We start from the raw sequence: 6,013 nt of genomic DNA on the forward strand, positions 1-6,013 counted from the left end.
GGATGGAGATTGAAAAAATAAAAAGTTTCTTATTTTAGAAACTTTATAAAACATCCATTTTTTAGACATAAGAGACCCTAGAGACGGTGTCAAGAAACTTTAGCGATATTTTGGGATGAGGATGAGACGATGTTCAATCTTAGATTTAGTTAATGAAGGATGGAGTTTGAAAAAATAGAAAGTTTCCTATTTTAGAAACTTTAGAAAACATCTATCTTTTAGACATAAGAAACCCTAGAGATGATATCAATGAGCTTTTAGCCGTGCTTTGATATGAGAATGAGAGGGTATTGAATCATAGATTTAGTTGATGAAGGATGGAGATTGAAAAAATAGAAAGTTTCTTATCTAAAAGATGGATGTTTTATAAACTTTCTAAAATTAGAAACTTTTTATTTTTTCAACCTCCATCCTTTATCAACAAAATCTAAGATTCAATACCATCTCATCTTCATTCAAAACATGGCTAAAAGCCCTTTCACACCATCTCTAGGGTTTTCTATGTCTAAAAGATTGATGTTTTATGAAGTTTCTAAAATACGAAACTTTCTATTTTTTCAATCTCCATCCTTCATCAACTTAATCTAAGATTTAAACCGTCTCATCAAAATCCCAAAACCTGGGTAAAAGCTCTTTGACACCATCTCTAGGGTCTCCTATGTCTAAAAGATGGATGTTTTCTAAAGTTTCTAGAATAAGAAACTTTCTACTTTTTCATTTTCCATCCTCTATCAACTAAATCTAAGATTCAATACCATCTCATTCTCTGCTTAAAACTTGGCTAAAAGCTCCTTCACACCATCTCTAGGGTTTCCTATGTCTAAAAGATGGATGTTTTATAAAGTTTCTAAAATATGAAACTTTCTATTTTTTCAATCTCCATCCTTCATCAACTAAATCTAAGATTCAATACCATCTCATTCTCATCTCAAAACTTGGGTAAAAGCTCCTTGACACCATCTCTAGGGTTTCCTATGTCTAAAAGATTGATGTTTTATAAAGTTTCTAAAATAAGAAGTTTTCTATTTTTTTAATCTCCATCCTGTATCAACTAAATGTAAGATTCAATACCATCTCATCTTCATTTCAAAACTTGGCTAAAAGCTCCTTAACACCATCTCGAGGGTTTCGTATGTCTAAAAGATTGATGTTTTATAAAGTTTCTAAAATAAGAAATTTATATTTTTTCAATCTCCATCCTTAATCAACAAAACCTAAGATTCAATACCATCTAATACTCATCTCAAAACTTGGCTAAAAGCTCTTCGACAACATCTCTAGGGTTTACTAAGTCTAAAAGATCGCTAAAAGTTCCTTGAAAACATCTCTATGATTTTCTATGTCTAAAAGATGGAGGTTTTAGTGAGAGAAACTCTGAGTTTCGAAGCTTTCCAAAGTTACAATTGGAAAGCGCGATTCGTTTTTTTATGTGAGAGAAACTCTGAGTTTCTAGTGAGAGAAACTTTCTCAAGTTCATCTTCTTCCTCTGGCTTTGCCGGCGGAAAGCTTAGGGCCCAAGCCCTTGTAGGTCCTCCTTCTTTCCAGCTTAGTTTTGCTGGATATGGGTCCTCCACCCATTGCAAATGACTCCCGAGAACCTCGTCCCCCTGACCCTGGAAAATCTCCCTCTCTTCCTGATCTTGCTCCCAAAGCAGCTGGTGATCTGGATGCAGAATATGATTTCGAGATTCTCCATGGTCTTGGCCGATTTCCTCTTCCTCAACTCGTTCTACCTACCCCAATGGCAGATTCTGGTCAATGGAATCACCTTGTGAATCGTCAAGTACTCCGTCTCTGAATCAAGGACAATTGGATTCAGATGGTTTTGGCTGGCCGATGCAGGAATCCCCATCTCCCAGCTACTTCCATCACTTTGAAACCCTTGGCTCATCAAACATTGCATTGAGTGCTGGTATGACGGCCGGAGCCGATTTCCCAAATCCAAATCCTGCTAGTTTTTCAGGTCAGATATCTGAGATTCCAGTAAAAAATGATCTCCTTTTCCCTTGCCTTAAAGCTCTTCGAGATGGAACCCTGAAAGAACCTGCCTCTGGCACTGATTTTAATCCCGAAACCCACTTCAGGAAGGGAACCAGGCTTCACAAAAAATTTGTCAAAATCCTTCTCCTTCCTCAAATCTCCAAAAAACCCAAAAAAAACCAAAAACTTCTTCCCATAGACCAGAAATCCCCCATGCTAAACCACCTCCCCCTCCATCCTCGCTTAACCTCTTCCTCCTGCCGAAGGTTCTTGCCGGAAAAATTGGGGATAGTCTAAACCCAGTAGGCCACTCCAGTTCCCAAAGCCTATCAGAAATTAGACCTTTTCAGGACCTGATACACCCTGGCGAATTCGGGGCCCAAGGCCCACCTACTGGGTTCGGGTCTCAAGCCTCACCTTCCGGGTCCAGACCTCATGGCTCACCTTCTGGGTTCGTGGCCCAAGGAGGGTTCGGATCTCAAGGCCAGCTCTCCAATTCTTCTCCTCCCCCTAATCTAAAGCTCGTTGAAGCTGCCAAATTTGAAAAAATTCAAGTTGGAAAAGACAAAACCCAGTCAGCTTTCCCTCTCAAACCTGGGAATTACTCTCGCCCTCTGCAAAACCAAAAAATCCCTCCATTCACCTTCTCTACCCCCAATCAATCCTCTGATAGTTCAGGGATTTTGGGACTTGGAAAGCCTGCTACTTCCCTCCTCCCCTCAGCATCCCACTTTCCCTCTGCAACCCCTCTAAAGCCACTGCAAGCCCAAAACCCTGTTACTTCCTTGAATATGCAGCAGAATCAAAATGCCCCAGAGGAGAGACCTTGCAATAACAAACACCCCGTTAAACCTTGGGCTACTCTGTTCTCTTCGCCCAAATCTAACCTTGATCCTTCTTTGAATTGAGTTACCCCGTCCAAGAATCCTGAAGGAAAAAAAATGGCTGTTTTTGAAGATGAAGAGGAAGTGAAGGAAGTCAGAGATGGGAAAACTGCCTGATCAGATACCTTCTCAGGAAGAGGCCGTATTTCGTAGCTCTCAAAGAAAATCTAACTCGAAAATGGAAACTTCGGGGGGATTTTCAAATTTTCACTCTAAACAGGGGTTTTTTTGTATTCAAATTCAGTTGCCCTGAGGACTGCACTCTCATCCTTGAAAATAATCAGACTTATGGTGGCAGACCTTTGCTTCTAAGGAAATGGGTATTGAAAAAATCGACCTACAATCCGTCCCTGTTTGGATCTGGCTCCCTGACCTTCCTTTGCAATTCTGGAATCAGAAGGGTCTTAGCAAAATAGGGAGTATCATTGGTAACCCTCTCTACTCGGATTCTATGACTACTGAAGCTACAAGGCTAACTTATGCTAGACTTTGTGTAGAAGTCGATGTTGGTGATGATCTCCCTGATTCTGTCCTTATTCAAACGTCCAGAGGAATCCAAGCTCAGGAAGTGGTCTATGACTGGAAGCCCTCAGCTTGTAAATCCTGTAAAACCTTCTCCCACTCTGAAAACTCTTGTCTAACAAAAACCTTTGTTTCAAAACCTACCCAGAAAAAGGAATGGAGACCTGTCAATGCTCAATCAGAAACTCTCCATGACCCAAAAAACCCTGATAATTCCTCTGATACCCCCAAAAAAAAGTCAAATGATTCTCTCCCATCTTCCCCTAAGTCTTCAAATAAGTATTCGTGTGCCAATTCATCTGTCCTAAATCTTGTTGCCCTGCAAAATAAATTTGATATACTTGCAACAGATCCTGAACATTGTAATAACCCTTGCCCCCAATCATTTCAAGAAGAACATTTTGAACCCAGAGAATCACCTGTCCATGACATAGATACAAACCTCCCCGTTCTTCCCAACCAAAGCCCTTTGGAAGACTCTACCCCAAGAGATAGCACTCCTATAGAAAAGCAGTGTAAAATTTCTGCTAAATCCCTTCCTGGCCCAAATTCAATTAGGATCCCTGATGAAAATTCCGTTGAAACTGACCAGTCACCCATCTCTGTTGTCCATGCTTCCTCTTCTTCTCTCTCTGCCCCTGTGGCTGCTAGTACAGCCCAAATTCCTCCGTTGTAATGATGATCAAATTTGCTGTGTGGAACATCAGAGGACTTGGTACTTCTGAGAAGAGAAAAGAAGTAAAGCACCTCATTAAAATAAAAAATCTTGAGCTCCTTTGTCTTACTGAGACTAGAGCTACTGAGAATAAGCTGGCTCCCTATCTTTTTGAATTGGCTCCTGGTTGGAAATGTGTCACAAATTACCAATATGTTGACAATGGTAGAATCTGGGTCATCTGGAATTCGGGTGCCATAAATTTCATTCCCATTTTCATTTCTGATCAGTGTATTCATGGTAGAGCCCAGCTTTTGCACACAAACAAAGAATTTCTGATTTCTGCCATCTATGCTCATAATTATGGTAGGGAAAGAAGACGATTGTGGGAGTCCCTTAAATCCATCCCAAATTCTGGTTTACCTTGGATAGCTTGTGGCGACTTCAACATCATTCGATTCCTGGGGGAGAAATTTGGGGGTTCCTGCCCTACTCGAGAAGATATGGAAGACTTCAATGACTACATTGACCATTGCTCTCTTCATGATCTTAACTCTGTTGGAGAAAGTCTTTCATGGTCTAACAATTCTAGAACTGGAGATTTAAAGCTCAGAAAACTTGACCGCGCTCTGGTCAATGATGGCTGGATCTCAGCCTTCCCTGCCTCCTTTGTGAAATACAAAAGCCAAAATATTTCTGACCACTCTCCTCTTGTAATTTTCCTGCAAGAAGAACTCCCTAATGGTCCCAAACCTTTCAGATTCTTTAATGTCTGGCTAGAAGACTTATCCATTTATGAAACGGTGGAAAGAGCTTGGAAAGAAAAGGTCAGTGGCTCCCCCATGTACAGAATCACTCAAAAGCTAAAGCTTGTTAAGGAGGCCATAAAGATCTGGAACAAGGATATTTTTGGAAGGGTGGATGTTAAACTTCCAGTGATAAGGAGGAACTTAGAATATTTGCAGGCTCAAGTTAAAGCCAATCCAAGCAATTTAGAGCTGAGAAAGAAAGCTGATGATCTTAAAGAATTTTTTATCCTTACAGCAAGACAGGAGGAAGCAATCCTGAGACAGAAGGCTAGAAATAACTGGCTTACTAGGCGTGACACCAATTCACAGTTCTTCCATCCTGCGGTTAATGCTAGGAGGAACAGAAACAACATCTATGGGACTACAACTGACCATGGAGAGATTAGTTCTAACCCTGCAGATATTGCCAATGCCTTTGTCAACTATTTCTCTTGCATCCTGAACTCTGATGATCTCTCTCCTGAGCCGTCTGCTATTCCTGAACCTGTCAAAAAGCTATCTGATGCCCAAGCTGTTTGGTTATCTAGACCTGTCCTGAGAGATGAAGTTGATATGGTGATCAAGCAATGTGATGGGGAAAAAAGCCCTGGCCCTGATGGGTTTAATGGGCAATTTTTCAAATCCTTCTGGTACCTAATTGGTGATGAGGTCAGTATTGCGATTTTTGAGTTCTTCAGAAAAGGTAAGCTTCTGAAATCAATCAACTCTACTTTTATTTGTCTTATTCCAAAACCCCCGAGTCTACCTCTCCTGACCAATCCGGTCTATTTCCCTCTGTAACTTCTTATACAAAATAATTTCAAAAATTTTGGCTACCAGGCTTAAAAGGGTCCTCAGCGACATTATAAGCCCAAATCAGTCTGCCTTTGTGGAGGGCAGACTCATCCAAGAAAATCTTCCTCTCACAAACGACCTTATTCATAATTTCCATAAGCATAATGGTTCTTCTTCCCCTGCTATGTGTCTTAAGCTTGACATTCGTAAAGCTTTTGACAATGTCTGCCGTTCTAGCCTTCTTTTATTTATGAAAAAAATAGGCTTCAATGAAGTCTGGTGTCTTTGGATTAGTCAGTGCATCTCTGATCCTTCCTTTTCTATCCTTATAAATGGGTCTCCTAAAGGGTTTTTCTTATCCTCTTTTTTTTTTTTTTTTGGTAGGTTTT

The sequence above is a fragment of the Tasmannia lanceolata genome, unplaced genomic scaffold, assembly GCF_043159265.1.
Source record: "Tasmannia lanceolata isolate RefF3 unplaced genomic scaffold, GAP_Taslan_0.1 ptg000035l, whole genome shotgun sequence".
NCBI lineage: Eukaryota > Viridiplantae > Streptophyta > Magnoliopsida > Canellales > Winteraceae > Tasmannia > Tasmannia lanceolata.